Source organism: Ambystoma mexicanum, chromosome 11 (assembly GCF_040938575.1).
Source record: "Ambystoma mexicanum isolate Mex_15411 chromosome 11, UKY_AmexF1_1, whole genome shotgun sequence".
In the NCBI taxonomy this organism is placed as follows: domain Eukaryota; kingdom Metazoa; phylum Chordata; class Amphibia; order Caudata; family Ambystomatidae; genus Ambystoma; species Ambystoma mexicanum.
Genome location: NC_090934.1, coordinates 421,443,103 through 421,459,924, shown reverse-complemented (window position 1 = coordinate 421,459,924; position 16,822 = coordinate 421,443,103). Strand labels below are relative to the sequence as shown.

Genomic DNA, 16,822 nt, shown 5'->3' with positions numbered 1-16,822 from the left:
GCGTGAGGGCGTTTAGACATGGCTGCAGTGTCAGCCACGTCCAAACGTCCCTCGCACCAAATAGACGGCGCCAGAAAGGCTTCTGCGCCCAAATGGTCGCACCGAACTGGCTGCCGCACCGAAGCAGTCGCACCAAACCATCCGCGCCAAAATGGCGGTGCCAAAAAGGGTGTACCAACATCATGAAGGAAAATGTGCATTGATGTATCAACAGTGACCTCTGCTGGCCAAAGTCAGCATTTCTTCACTTATAATAAACTAAACCAGAAAGTTACATGTTCCATTTTAAACCCGCAAAGTAATATCTCCATCATGGAAGTTCCTACCAACTTAAAACAAATTGCATCAGTAAAAAATATATCTTGTAACCTACATGAAACGTGCCTGGTGCATAAAGAGTAAAAAGTAAGGAACATAATAATCTATGCGAATACACATTGCACAAGAACATTTAATGTCTTGAACTATTCCTTCAGGTTTACTGCTTATAATGATCTTTGTTTTTATTAAACTTGCATGTTCGCTTCCCAAGTCACACTTAAAAAGAAAGGCCTCTGCATAAGTTTAAGAGCAAGTTCCCCTGTCATCTAGGTTAGAAGACTGGTGGAAGCGAAATCTAGTCACAAGATATGGGGAGGCACCAAAGATTATAAAATAGCTTTCTCATAGATGGGATTATGAGGAATATTTCTGGATACAACTGGAAGGAGGTGGCGGGGAGCAAAGTTGAAACCATCTGGATGATGGACATTGCTGATGCAGTAACTCCAGATTGAAGGGCCAAGCTGGATCCCCAGACATGAGATGGCACATTTAAAATATATGAAGAGCCGTGGGATAACTAAAAATTGTCACTATGGATTATCCATGGTAAAAATCCTGGGAATCAAAGGGGCTGGAAGCCAAGGAGGGCGGTCCAATTTTACAGAGATACAGGTGCAGTGTTAAATATGGTGCTGTGTGTACCATTTAAATTAAGTAGCAAGTGACATGTAATTTCCGTAAAACCAAATGGATTTTTGTATTGAGAGGCTCAATTTAAAATGGACAGCTTTACATAACAATTGTTTGCTGAATGTTTTTGTAGCTAGAATCCTGCAGGCCATAGTGTCCTTTTGAAAACCAATCATCTAATGTGTGGCGGGGGAGGGTGGGCTAGTCATAAATCAGATGTTTGTGCAACAGAAATTAGTACAGAGAATGCATGTATTTATTTTATTTTCCATTAGTAGAAGCGTTCAAACCCCTTGGGCATATAGGCGCTGTTTACAGACATGATGAGAACAATGAGTACAAACAGTACATAGGGTTAGTTGAACATGTATGTCTTAATCTTTTTCCTGAATAAAGAGTGTAGCAGGGTTTGGGTCAAAGGTTAAGTGGTAGATTGTTCCAGTGGTTGGTGCAACCACCAGGAAACTGGGCCCACCAACCCACCCTGGCTCTTGTTTCTGAATTACTCCCATACACTGGAAACCATGCAAATTCCTTTTCCTGGAAATGCCCTGGTAGATCTATGTGTAATGTGAAAGGGCAAGAATGCTTTAACTGGAGAAGAATACATCAATAGGAATAGATTGAAACCTTCACGCAGATTGAAAGCTAGGCACGTATATGTATAGCCTGGAAGCTGTATACACACATATGTATATGGAATGTTCCATACATATGCGCACTGAAAGTTGCACATAAATATTCATAGAAGACTGCTAACACATGTAAGAATTCCCTGAGGGACATTTAATTTAGAGAAAGCATTTTGAACTGTAAATGGTAGGAGTCATAGGGGAAAATGAGGGCCATTTTGATTCAGTTAAACAGCAATATTATGCCTCATGTTGAAATATTGTGAAGTTAATTAAGACAAGCAGTAGAAGTGTCTAGAATGCTTAGTATCTTTCAGAATAAAATATATACTTAGACGCGATGGATCAATGTGAGAACTACGAGAGAAAAAGAGAAAAGTAGGATTCCCCCCTCAGATTTTTCTGCAATTATGAGGGTGGAGGCCCCCACATTATCCCCGTACTCCCCTTATATTGTTTATTACCCCCACACATAATTAATGGGAACTATGTACTTCCAAGTTTCATCTGATATTGTATGTGGCTCAGTAATGGATTGATAAAGACTTAAGTATGGAAATTAATTCTTGTGTGAATTGATATAGGTGGGTAAAATATCCTGTTACTGGCTAAGTGATTATGAGACCAACATTGCAGTGATTTGCTTAGTATACTTTTATTTGAAGTGGATTTTAATTCTTTAAATAAATGTAGTTTTATGAAATAAGTCTGGTTTTCTTACCCAGAATGATGGGGTGGTAATGTATATAAGGGACATGAAATTAGTCATGCCATCCTAATGTCAGCCTATAATTTAAATGTAAAACAAATATTTCTGCACACCAAGGTTAAGCCAAAACCAAGGTAAGACTGCAACAAAAAGTATGGTTTCCAAGACTGGAGGATCACATGGATGAGCTCACACAGCAGTGCATTTGGTGTTTGTATCAGGCAACAGCCCATCTGCTCAGGCTGCTTCCCATACAGTCTTCGGACCGAAATGACATGCGCTGGTCCCAGCCAAGTGTGCTTTTTCGCACCACTCATTCCTGTTTGTTTTGGCACCACCAATGGTCCACATACAGAGGTGGAGAGTCTTAGCTCCACCTCTGCTGAGATCAAACTTTCATCCTTGAGAAAATATTGCCTACCAGAAGTTACAAGTGAAAATGGAACTCTGTTTCAGGGCAGAGAGCTTTAAAGATATTTGGATGGACTAGAATGTTCCACATTTGCATGATGCCAGTTTGGCCATGTGCCAACAGCAATGCCAAGACCTTTATGCACAGTTTGCACAAGGATTTCAGGATTACTCAGGCACAAGAGGAAGACCTACACAGAGCCCACTACTATTCCTCAGGTCTACTGTTCCACCCCACCGCTGTACAGGAGTGTCTCAGATAGAAGCCCTGATGGTATATAAAATGCTAAATCCCTTCCCAGCCGATGAGACTGTCCCACTATTGAGGACATAATGGTCCCTTAAAAGCAGACTGAATGCCAAAGAAAGCACCAGGCGTGGGTTGATCCCCAAACCTTTTCCAGAAGACACGGTTCTCCTCAAAAATCGGAAGCCCATGGGAAAACCAAGTTTACCATTTGAACCACAGCCTTTGTTAATAACTGAAATAGAGGGCTCAATGGTGACATCAACTCGTGGTCCTCAAAGGATCACTCTAAACTCCGTTTTTTTAATCTAATTGCAGCTACTAGCCCTATTGAGGCTCAGGAAGATCTAAGAGATGGTTGCTTAGATGTTAAAATGCCAGTACAGCAGCCAAAAGATGAAAACCCATGTGACGGGATTTCCAGAGCCGAACCTGCTGATGAGTCAGGGATACCTGACCCGGTGATAACTCCCTCTTTACTGATAGATTAAAGTTCTTGATTCCCTCAAAGGGTCGGACGAACAATACCCAAATAACTAGATGACAACATGATGTACTAAAGACATTTTTTATTGCTAGTCTTAATTTGTTGGTTAAAATGTTTTGAACTAGGTGCTATGTATGTTATGAAGCACATGTTAGTTGTTTATGATAAAGGAAGGTTGTTGTATTGGCAGGTCAGGTGACCTACATCACGCATGTATGTATGCAGTGACTAGGATATTGCCACTGCATCTAGTTAGTAAAAGCAGCAGCTGCCCAGGCTTGGCAGAGCAGCCGGAAAATGTTTGAAGTCTATGGCTTTTAATAATGTGTCCATGCGGAGTGGTGTGAGAGTGGGCAGTCCTACAGTCTTTTCTCTGTGGACACTACAGCCTTGGCGCCCTTTCTACAAAGTCTCCAGGCAGGAGCGAAGCAGAGTGGTGTGAGAGTGGGAAGTCTGAGGCAGTCTAATGGCGGCTGGGGCGGATGCCGGCGAATCTCTGGACCAGAGACTCAATACATCTGGGTGCAACGACGAACCTCGCAGGTTGCGGAGTGCCCGCCTCGACAGTGCCTCCTCACTTTCATCTAGTTTCACTCTCCAGTGATGTACACTCAATACTGCAATTGAGCAATCCATCTACTGCCGGCTCCCTAAAGCGGCCAGGAGGAAATATGCCGCCAAAAAGAGCGGCTAAATTAGCCACCCAACCACACTCTGTGAAACACACTCAAAATATATATATATATATATATATATATATATATATATACACAAAAACAAAAACTTTTACCTGCGGGCTGGTTTGAGCCCACGTCTGGATCCATCTTGCTAGAGGAGGCCGCTATCACCAAGGACCAGATGGCGGGCCCCGCTGAAGCGACGCTGGAAGCTGGCTGCAACCCGGAAAGCAGAGGAACCGCTGTGCCTTTGCCCTAGCCCCTCCTCGTGGAAGAAACGGAGGAGCCGTCCCTCGAAGGAGGGGGGTAACCGGTGTCAGATGCCGGGGGGGCAGCGGGCGGGCATTGCTGGCTCTGGCACAGTGAATCTGGATAAACGAAGGCCCCCAGAGGACCGGAGCACCGTGGAAGCGTCCACCCTGCAGCCTTCCCAGGATCAAACCAGCAACTCTGGGGCGGCGAGGTGCTTAAACTCTCTCACATCAAGCACAGCCGCACCAAAGCTACATCTGGCGCTATTGCAACAGCTCGTTCTATTACAGTCACAAGTGCACAGAGCCACAATAATTTGGCAGTGTCATCCGCCGAAATTGCACAAACTGAGCAAATTGGAGCGAGCAAAGTACTGGTCCCTGAGGGGGATCCTAAGGTTCCGGTATGTTTTTATGAGCCAATCACAACTTTGCCTGTAACAACTCCTTCCCCCTCGGATCCCTTATAACTTCAGAACTCTATAAGTGAAGCCCAGTCGATCATAGATCTGAGGGAGGGGGACAGGCAAGGTGCTCATACTCGCCATCTCCATGGCATCCCCTTCAGGTTGATCACCAAGAAAGTCGACCTCCCTTCGTCTAATAAGAGATCAACAGCAAAAGAATCTAACAAAACGACCACCACGTCGATTCTATCGGCAAGCATGCACCTGGAAAATTCCCTGAAAACCTTGTTTCAAAGACAAGCAAAAAATAAATAACAAACTGGCCCAGGTGAAATTTTTGATGCAGATCTGTTGGAAGCGCTCCTCGAACCCTTGCTTACAGCATCATCAGGCCACCCAAGGAGCACCCCAAGCAGTGTGATTCAAGCTTCCCCACAACACCAAAAAGAGCAAGTTGAAGAAACCCCCAATCTTGTGCCAGTGGTTTTACCACCTATTGCAGAAATACAGGAAAATTGGCTCGGGCCATCCCCTCCCTCATCAACCTTGCCTTTACAAAATGAACCTTCTATTGAAGATCCAAATCCTTATGGGGTCAACCATCCAACCCAATTTCCACCGGGAAGCACGACAACTTGTCCTCAGTCTGACTCCACAAGCCTGCCAACAGCTTTATCAGGCCCATCGCACAAAAATAATTCCGGTCCCCAGGGCTCTGCAAGTCTACTGCCCCAAACTTGTGATCAAAAGAACTTGGCGATTACGCCCACCGATTTGGCAGATCATGCTAGTATTGTCTCTCAAAGTCTAGACCAAAGGAAGGAGTTTGTGCAGGAACCCCATGAGGGCACATTCCCCCGGACGGCCGCCCCCCCAGCACAAATCTCAACAGATTCCGCAGCTCTGGCCGCCGTCCTCACCACCAAGATTTTCAACAGAAAGCTAAGTGATTCATCTTATAACATTCCAAAGGATACCCCATCCAAGAAAGCGGACTTCATGTACATCATGTCTGCTGTAACTATTGCATTGGCACCCTTTTGCAAGCTATATGAGTCAATCAACGACTCCTTAAAAGACCACTCTTTCTTCGCGATGATGAACTCAAAGCTTATATACCTAGAAGGGTATATCAACGCTCTGGAGAGACAGAGAAATGAGCCAGGTATTATTTCCCACATGTACGAACCGGATCTCACGGAATCCTCAACTGACTCCAGAAAAGCCAACAAGGATGACCTAAAGGTGGCCGCAAGCTCACAAACAACACCACATGACACACTTTGGCGTAAGACCTCTCATGTGGACTGTGGGACAAGACCTAAATCTGGCTCAAATAGCTTGGCAGGCCTTTACACCTCATCGCTACCCAGACCCGTTTCTTCGTCCAACAAGCTCAGAGACAACAATGTGATGTGTTTAGATGATATGCCCTTGCATAAAGAACACATAGAAGTAAGACCTAACCAGGGAAAAATCAAAAGGCTGGGGAAAATGACATAGATCCAAAAAAACTCTTTAAACCACCACAAATTACAAGAAGCCGCCCCCGAGTAGCCAAAATCGGTAAAGGACTTTCTCAATCATAAAGAACTGATGGACTTAAGCCAACACCCAGATTCCAGCGTTGACTGCCAACCGGCCGGGGAGAATCCCCACTCATCCAGTGTGACGCTCCTTCAACAGACCGTCACCAGAGATCTCTCAAGCTTCACCTCTTCGAGTGATCGCTTTAAAGACTTACGGGGAAATAAAGAGTCTCGGCCCAACAAGCCTAATGAAGATCACATACAACACGCCATTCAGATTCACTACTTCGTCGACCACCGCCGAAATATACCTTGAGAGTTCACACCCAATCACAACCGGAATTTCCGGATAAGACTAACAATAACTTGCAATCTCAGCAGAGAACTCGCCACCAGGACAATAACCAGCAGGCGACGACTCCTCATAACTTTCACCACCAGAAGAAGTCGTATCAAGACCATCATAGGCAGAGGGCGAGTCCCTCTTTCAATAAATGGCAATGTACTGGTAACCATAAATACTTAGTACTAAACAGATGCACGGTGTTGAGCCTGCTACACAGTATTTCAACTTTAAGAAACCTTAAAATCAGAAGACTTTAAAACAGTGGAACCTTCTCATGAGGGACAAAAGGCCTCTTGTTTTCTCTATATAACATCAGACAGAGACAGAGTGGCCACCTTGCTGTCACAGGCAACGGATGTACTCTACAAACAAGGCTTTGACTTAACTTTGCTCAAAACAAACAAAAACGATCATGATGCCGTAAAGGACCGGGCCATGGAGGCCACACACTCAACGGGACAAAAGCCCTCCACTAAATCAAGAGAAGACCTTCTCTCAAGATCATCGCCAGTCGTCAGGTCTGATACGGTTCAGTCATCGCCTCACAGGAAATCCCCTACTCCTCGACCAACAACCAGCACAAAATCCACCAGAGAACAAGGAGGAGGATCATAAAACAACTCTGGTCAGACCAGACTTCAAGTCTCCAACATGGTCGTGGTTACCGAAAGCTTTGTCCACTCGGCTCCATAAATAGCCACCATTACAAGCCAATACGGTTAAAGACAAACAGCTACTTTCCTTGGCAAGCTGGAACACAAGAGGGTTCCTACATTTAACAACCCCTGGCGACATTAACTTAGGGGAACATGACATGTTATGCCTACAAGAGGTTTGGCTGAAAACTAAACCATCACTTGACGGATTTGAGATAGCCTTTTAGAGGCAATGACAGGAGACAAAGGTAGGCTTCTTCAGGATTGATTATTGCAGTCCGGATGGGAATTGGCTTAGAAATAGTCAAGATCATCTTGAAGTCTCCTTTTGTCCTGGCGGTACTCATCTCCTGGTTGCACAAAGAGGCCGGCAAAGAACATTTTACGCATACCTACCTGCTGGTTATATCCATTTATTGGAACCCTAAAGCAATTCAAAAGACCCCACTGTTCGATCTAGTATCATCTACTTTGGACTCTGTATACTTAGACCAAGGAGCTTGTGAGGTCATTGGTTGTGGAGACCTGAACATTAAATATTCTATGGTGGTCTCTGAACCTACAGAGCCCTCACAGAACAAACCCTGTCAACGAGGAACAGCCTGGCTTAAACTGATGACTGCAAGACAACTTTTTAACACAGCGACTATACGATCCAATGCCAATAACTTACCAACATAGAAGCGTGGTCTGACTCACTCAACTATAGATTATATTTTTGCCTCAGAATTTCTCCTTGCGCGCCTGACCGAATACAGCGTTCAGCAGGAAACACAAAGTCATCATAATCTTCTGTCTATTAAATGGGCATCAACAAATCCATCATCTGCCCATTATCCGGGAAGAATTGAACCAGAAGTTAAAGGTCACCCGGGCTAACATCCGAGAGATCATCTTGAGGTCGACTATAGACCACTTCTGGAACCCTATAGAGCTACAAAGAAACGTGCACAGCTTCAAAATTTGAAGTCATCAGGCCATGCACACAATTTTGACGCTCTACTGGTGGCGAAGTGAAATATACTCCGTAGAGCTAAAAGAACTGCCGCAAGATATAACAGCTACCAACAGAACCAATGCAATTGAGGCAACGAGATCCTATAAAAGTTGGCTACGTTCTCACCGTTTAGCACTCTATCAAAAAGACTCTGAAGCTATGCTAGAGCAAATCAAGAACAGTAACTCTAGAGAGTTCTGGAAACTGATCAATCCACAGGCCAAAGAGGCAGACTCAACGATGTCAAATTCTATTCCGGAGGCATCATGGATCAGGTTCTATTCAACATTGTTTAGTACCCCAGATCCATCTTCTTGCCCTCTGCTACCACCGGCAACTGAACCTTGGGTCGACCTATGTGACAAAGCAGCTATCTTGCACATAATATACAAGCTGAAGAACTCGAGGGCACCGGGGCCTGATGGCCTCTCCAATGCCAACTTAAAATCTGCACAAGAAGACTGGACAAACTTGCTGAGCATGATCTTCCATAAATGCACAACTTACAACACAATCCCGCCCACTTGGACCTCAGCGGTGATCATTCTCATATTCAAAAATGGAAGGAAAGACGACCCTGGGAACTTCCGTCCGGTGGCTCTACTGGACGTCATAGGGAAGGTCTACGGATCCCTACTTTTGGAACACTTCCAACTTATGGGCAAAAAATTCACCCTGCGACGATCCTCTTCAATCTGGGTTCAAAAAGGGAGTTGGAACCAGCATCAACATCTTCATTCTCAGTATACTAAAAGCAAAAGCCCTGGAAGCAAACCAGAATCTGTATTTAGCTTTTATAGACCTTACCCAGGCTTTTGATCTAGTCAACAGAAGGAAACTCTGGGGAAAACTAACCAACTGGAAATGCCCACCGGAGATCCTAAACCCAATTCAAGCTTTACACGCCTCTACCACTGTTCAGGTTCGTCTAAACTCAAGTGGTCTTCTTTTGGGAGTAATTCCACCTAACCGAGGGGTCAAACAGAGCTGCCCTCTTGCCCCGGCCCTTTTTCTTTCATATTCCGGGGACTACAAAGAAACCAAGAGCTTGATACGAGTCTTCCCCCCAGAATTGGGCCATACGAAAATTCCAAGACTCTTGTACGCGGACGACCCCGATTGGCCTACAACGCCAGCTGGCCTCACTGACGGAATATACGGCTGCCAACGACCTAGAAGTGAACAAACAAAAAACAAAGATTATGGTGTTTGGAAAAAGCCTTAAAAAGAAGATCAATTCATGGTTTCTGGCTGGGAAAAAAATAAAAACACAAATCGAACAGGTGGCAGAATTTAAATATCTCGGGGTGATCATTGATTCTACAGATAAAGACTCAGCAATGCAACAACACCTTTTCGCAAAAATGAAAACCCTCATCTCACAAGCAAAAATTCTGGACAGAAAATATGGCCGCTTCTCTCTGATGCCCCTACTAAAATTCTACAGGGGCAAAGTTATTCCAACTATTACTTACGGAGCAGACGCCATGCCATCTCTTCCCAACTCCCTGTGGCCCAGACTAGAGTCTTTTTTGGCGTTCAGTTTTGAATCTTCCTACTTCCACCCAGCAAGTCTTGATTAGACAAGAACTTTCTCTCGTCTCTAGAGTCAACAGTAATGAGAGCCTCTGTCATGTTATATCGGAAGATCAAAGATCCTTCTTCGCTGACAATCTTCTCCATGGTACGAGACGAGATGAATCAGGCAAAAATAAACTGTTGACCAAATGGGAGTCAATGTGTAAATCACAGCTGGAAACCTGCGGCAGCTCGATGGAAGAGCTACCAGGCAATCCAACAAAAAACAAAACACGCATAGAAGAAATGGATTGGATAAATTCGCTAGAGAAGGCATCTGTGTACAAACTGACCAGTTACCTGCCCCCAATATGCAGAAAACTAAATGAAGTCCAACCGTTCTTAATAAGACATCCATGCAGAAAAACTCGTAACACTCTCCTGCGTGTTAGACTGAACTTATTACCTACGAACGAAATCTTGTATACAAGAGGCCTTTCTGCAACTAACACTTGCCGCTTCTGTAAAGACATTCTAAAAAGAGAAACACAACGGCACCTTCTACTGTGCCCAGGAACATCTAAATACAGAACTCCTTATTTGCTTCACCATTTAGAGAAAGCTTATTTGACTGATGAAGCACTTTGGTGGGACCAATTAATAGGGGGTCTTAGACCTTCGTGGACAATAGCAGCCACCAAAATCCTGGACCTAATCTTTGAACAATGAGCTCCGGCTGAAATTACAGATTCTTCTGCTTCTTTCCTCTTTTTTTCAATGACTTTAACACTACATTATGTAATACTTCTATAACGATTTTAAGAAACTTGAAGCTTTTTCATCTCTCTTGTAAAAATCACTTCGGTGATTATAAACTAGTAAATAAAAAAATTAAAAAAATAAAAATGTGTCCTGGGAGATTGTGGTTGTCACCAGATACTCTTTGTTTCAGCGTTGCCGCCGAACCACGTTGCAATACACCACATAGTCAACACACCACTGTACCCACTATACACTCATATGCATCTGACTGTTAGAAGAAAATAAATCAGGAGAGAATCACTGCAGGTCTGGGTCCTTGGGTATGAAGGATACATTTTGACCGATAGGTGCACTGGCTGAGAACAGTTCGGAACATTGTCCGTAGAACCTGCGATTTTTCTTTAGGGTATATTTTATGTATTTTAGAAATCCATTAACAATTCTAGGTGCCATTTAAAAAACAATTTGATTTCAAATATGCAAATTCGGGTGGTGGCAGGTTTGATGGTTCAGCAATACTTTCCATATGTGTTTATCCCGCACTTGTTTCTATGCATGTATACTCAATTTATTTTAAAAATAGTAAACCACCCATCAGAAACAGAACTGCTAGCATAAATCTTTGTCCTATGTAATGTGTTTTTTTGCAAAACAAGTGCTGTTCTGCTTTGGCCAAATACAAATGACTGCATTTTCGGTGGATTTACAGCTATTGCTATGCTACCAATATTTGACAAAGCTGTTGAGCGACTCTAGCTTAAGGCCCAGTTCTGAGCTTGGGATAACATTTTCTTAGAAAGGAAACATTCAACCCTCCAGTTTTCAGCACCACCATGCTGAGATTGGAGGGGAGATGTTGTGGTTTCCAGCTGTAAAAAATCTTTTCTTCAGTGGCTACTGTGTGCACCAGTTACATTTTGAGCATTTGTAAAACGTGTGCCCCTTTTCACATTTATGAAAGTGTCCATGGCCCTTCAGTAAATAAGAAAAGTGGTGCTGCAGACAGTTAAATGCCTTTGTTATAAAGGAAAAGGTGTGCAGTAGATGTTAACGCCTCACAGGTGCCGTATTTTAACTTTTATTTACATGCAAACCAGAACTTTTGGAAGGGGAATCCCCTCAGAGTACCTCCCCTGCTTTCCTCATGGTTTCTAGGGCTGTTAAGCCTTAAATCAGGAACATGCAAAAGTCGAGAATTTGATGCCAGGCTACCACAATCTCACTTTGACATAGCGAGCCCATCCCCTTTTACCAGGGGTCTAAGACATCATATGCAATGGTTACACATTTCCTAATCACAAGGTCACATTTATTAGTCATACAACATTTTGGGGGTGGTCCCAGCCCTAAGTAAAGTCACATCTCTTTAAGACTTCTAAGTTAGGCCATTGGTTTGTCATCATTTTATATTTCCCGGGGACACTTGTCACTTCCAGTTTGCAGGGACCACAATCTTGTTGACGAGGAGTTTCAACTGTCCATAAGGGACTCAGTGCCAGTCATCCAAAATTGTGTCAAACTCCTCCCCGGCTAAGAGCGGCCCGTAACTCTACCATGCTTTGGGGGTGCCCCCCGCCCCCACACAATGAAAGGCATACTTACCAAAGACCTAACTGCAACCAGCCTTTAACAACATCCCCAGTATTGCTGTGAGGAAGAGATCATTCCCCTGGTTGATTAAACAGACACCCCCTCAGAATTGTAATGGGAAGGGAGCAAATTCAAGCAAAAGTGTCTAATAAATCCCAAGCCCTCAGCTTTTGCAAATTTTCAATTCCTCTGTTCAACCTCCTTCTAGATTTCTCAATCCCTGCATGGGATGCTGTACCACGCCACTTCAGTCTGGACGCTACTTTGGACCAAATTATGTCTGTCGGGCAATTATTGCAGCAAGATGCACAGAGCCACTTGTATCTGGGCCAACAGGCAGCTACTCCCCATGGTGACGAGGGCATTTCTGCCCAAGTGTATCACCCTCACTCGGGGTGCTGGTCTCCAATGCAGCTGCCTGCGCATGACGGGCAACAAAGGAATGCCACCTCACACCAGATGAACCAAACCACCTTATTTTTTAGAAACCCTAATCACAACTTACAATCCATTGTTAGACCGCTTTCTCAGCCAGAGCTACAAACGAATGCCCCATAATCTATAATGTGTCATCTGTTAATACCAAAAGGATAGTGTCATAAGAAGCCAACAAAGGCTGATATCAGTAGGTCAACCCTTCCTATGCTGATCCATCCCTCTACTCAGTACCCAAAGTGAGGTTAGGCTTGCCATGCGGCCTCAAATAGAGTTGGTAGCGGTTTGAAACCCATCTCCCTTTTTTCTTAATTGCTGGCGCGATCATCCCTTGCATAAAGGCAATGATAGCGGCACCTATCTGAAAACTGTAGGAAGACCAGCCCTTATGTGTTCCCACAGCACCCAGTGTGGTAGACAGAATTTTTCTAAATTGGTGATTGGTCAGTGGTGCTTCACTAGCATGCATCAAGAGGGGACCCAGCTGCTGGGGCCCGATTGCCAAGGACCTCAGGAGCAAGACTGGACAGCTGTCACTGCAGGGGGCCTGTACATACCACCCACATTCTTTTTCCCTCTTGGTCAGTCTTGCATTTCCTCAACCCCTCATTGTCGCCCCTTGACACAAATTCAACATCTTGCAGGGCGAGGGCCTTCCGCCGACTGGTCCCTCATGCCAGCTGACACCAATTCACTTACCCAAAAAATGCCAGTACAAATGCCACCCTAAATAATGCCACCTCAAATGCATCCTAATTTGCAGTAAAAGGCTGTGGCTGCCAGTTGCCCCACCGCCCAGCTCCTGCTCTTTCCTTCCCTGTGTGCCCATGCTACAACCGCACACAACTGCTCTTCCTGTGCAGTGTGTTTTCTGCAATGCTTTTGACACACTTAAAAACTTACCGTAGCTCTGCTGGTACCTGGACCTAACGCCTGGTGTGAGTGATCCCTCCCACAAGTCTCAGGGCGCCTTGTCCACGACTCCAGCTACCACCACTCGCTCTTGAACTGCGCCCCCTCCTTCTTGGCAGTACGATGTGCTTCCCGTAACTTGCGCCACTAAAAACGAGAAAGTGTCAGCAGCAACATTAACACCCTGCACATGCTGAGCTCTAAACTTAATATTCCTGTGTAAGCAGATCTCTACCAACCTCCTCAAGAGGCCTAGAACAGCTGGGCATGACAGACTGCAAATTAATGGCTTGAACCACTGCTTTATTGTCAGATCAAAAACACATCCTTTTGTTTTCCAATTCCTTAGGCCACAACGTGAGCGCTACGACAATAGGGAAGAGCTCTAGCGCCATGTCATTCTTTGTCCTCCCCTACTTGCGCCACTGGATCGGCCAACTCTGTGCACACCACTCTTGGCCCAGTATTACCCTAAATCCCTCATACGTCCAAGTACATCCGTAATTCCCCACTTGTTTGCCAGAGGGTTCCCCATAACTGCACCCCATTAAACCCTTAGAGGAATGACAGCTACATTCATAAATCTTCCTTTAGGCCTGAGCTCAGCTGGATATGGAGAGGTCTCTGTGAAACTCCAGCTGTTGTCCTTGCCAACGTGCGTACGAACACCCTGCCTGCGGTAATAACCTTGGAAGTAACATTTAATTTCCCCCAACAATTGTAAGTGGTCCTGTCCTTTGATAAATTGCTCTCTCTCTCAGAAATTAATCCCTGTACTTTCTCCCGTGGCAACCTGCAAGCACCCTTTTTTGCATCCATTTCAATACCTAAAAAGTTGATAACTCTGTAGGTACTTGTCTTTTATTCCAGCGACAGCAGAATGCCCATCAACTTTTCAAAAGAAGATAGCGCATCCCACATCCCATTGACCCTTCCCTACCTATAAAAAGGAAATCATCCAGCGCATCCCATTGACCCTTCCCTACCTATAAAAGGAAATCATCCAGCGCATCCCATTGACCCTTCCCTACCTATAAAAAGGAAATCATCCAGATAGTGGATGATGCTTCCCAGTTGCTCTTCCCTGCGCACAGCCCATTTTAAAAATGTGCTAAAAGCTTCAAATAGTGCGCAAGACGTAGAGCAGCCCATTGGCATGCATTTGTCCGTATAGAAACTGCCATCCCATTTAAATCCCAATAGATGAAAACTGTATGGGTGAACAGGTAGGAGGCAGAATGCAGATTCTTTATCTACCTTGGCCGAGAGTGCATGTCTGTCCATGCTGGCCACCATAACCATGGCCTGGTCAAAGGATGCATTAAGCATTGAGCAGTGGTCCTGATCTTGCCAGTCAATGACAGAGTCCCCCTTCGTGTATGACAAGTGGTTGATCAATCTGAACTTGCCCTGTTCCTTCTTGGGCACCATGCCCAATGGGGTAACTATTAAGTGAGGAAGGGGGGTGGAAAAAAGGGCCTGCCACCCAGCCCAGTGTGTTTTTTTTTATTTTTGCGCTCACCACTTGTGGTTGTTGAAGTGCAGAGGGGAGGATCCCATGTCATGTTGGGCATCATTGCCATCTTAGACCTAAAATCCCTGTCATAATCTATCCAACACGTGGAGCCATACTTCCTTTACTAATTTACAATAATATCCCTGTATTTCCATAAGGCCTGCCCCTGTTCCAGATATTTTTCCATCAACGCCGTTGCCAACAAAGAGAATGCCTTGTTCCAACTACAAATGTTCTCCTCAAGCCCATTTCATGTCTGCCTCTACTTATCCTCTTCCTTGCTAACCGTAATGTCAGGACCTTCTGTCTCCAGTGCCAATAAAGAGACTATATAAAAATATTCCCTTTTCCAAATTTGCTGCTTCACTTGCCTGGGAATATGCCATGCCAAGGTGGACCGGCCAGAGAATAGAGGTGCAATAGTTGTTAATGGAGTGGCAACCACCTCAAGGCCATTCCCTCTGGTGCCGTTAAGGCCTTCTGTCCCCGTTAATCCATCCCATTGCTGCTGTGTTGGTACCTACAAAGTCGGGGCTACAATCTCCTTATACCCTTGGAACAGCACCCTCGAATCCCCCAAAACTGTCAAAGTGTGCTCACCGCCCCTCCTGGAACCTGCAAGCTCTCTACCCCATGGAACCTCCATGATCGCAGCAGGTTCTGAAGGACCCTCCCAAACTCTTCTTACGGTCTCCACGCTTGCCCCTTCCTTTGGTGCCTGCACCACCCCCCGTAGTAGTCAAAGCATTTCGTCCAAAGCATTGCTTATTTTTTTCACTTACCCCAACATTACCGGTAGGCAGTGTACTTACCGCCCCACTGCCTAAGGGCTCCCGGTTTGTGGGGTTCCAAACCCAATTATAACATCTAACTGTACAACTGCCAGCGGAACCGCCTACCGCACTTCAACAGTGTGCCCTGCGGGATTACCTGCCACTTCTAACAAAGGTTATTGTCGCTTTACCCCTTGGTTTACGCACTGCACATTTATTTGGTGGTGGTGCTTCAGGAATCACTGCCCCAGTGACAACAGAGCTTCTTGCGACAGGAGACAGATACGATCTTACCCCTTGGTACACGCACCACCCTTTTCGCTTTTGATGGTGTTATGGCAGGCATCTCTCTTGCCAGCGGAGTGTCCAGCACTGCAGGCACACACACCTGTGCCTGAAAAACCTGCTGATTGGGCACCTCTTGCTCGTCCTCCAGCATCCTTTTGGCCCAGTCTTTCCCTTTCTTGCGCATTTTCTCCTGGAAAAGTGCCAACATTCCGGCCTCTTCCTCAAACTCGTCACAGCTGGGACTGTTTAAACTAACATTGATGCTGGCAAACATGTCTGGTGAACCCATTTGTGACATTGCTGTACATCCTAAAATTATGACATATTTTATTGCTAAATTGCAAGCGATAGAGAAAGGGGAGGCAAGAAAAACTCCCTCCTAGACCTTGTAATATTAGTTTAGTTCATGATTTGCTTCTAAGGCGCTTATACAGCAAGCAAATTCTGTTTAAAAGCACCCACAGGGCAACAGGGAGGGAAAATGTGATTGCAGTACAATTGCAAAACAATTTTAAAAAAAGAAATAGTGGGGGATGGGACGGTCAAACCTACTATGCCTTGTGAGTATTCAGAACGTGCAAGTGCATCAAGGAAGAGGGTAGAGGGGTACGTGCTGGGGTGTCCGTACTTGAGGGTGAGCCACAGATGAAGTGCAAGGTAGGGTAAGTGCTATGCGGCCAGGAGCTGCATTGAGTGCAGAGGGTGTGCCGAGTGAGGCAAGTACT

At 45.0% G+C, this 16,822-nt stretch overlaps 1 protein-coding gene and 1 long non-coding RNA gene across 3 annotated transcripts in view; one reads left to right on the top strand and one right to left on the bottom strand.

The window, feature by feature from the left end:
- The window catches only part of DGKZ (diacylglycerol kinase zeta), a 1,700,725-nt gene that overhangs the window by 175,385 nt on the left and 1,508,518 nt on the right, over positions 1-16,822 (top strand). The window lies entirely within an intron of this gene.
- LOC138503473 (uncharacterized) overlaps positions 1-16,822 on the bottom strand; it is a 297,695-nt gene that overhangs the window by 12,351 nt on the left and 268,522 nt on the right. The window contains exon 6 of the long non-coding RNA XR_011279644.1: positions 13,512-13,667. This is a non-coding gene — a long non-coding RNA (uncharacterized lncRNA). The remainder of the gene's footprint in view (positions 1-13,511; positions 13,668-16,822) is intronic.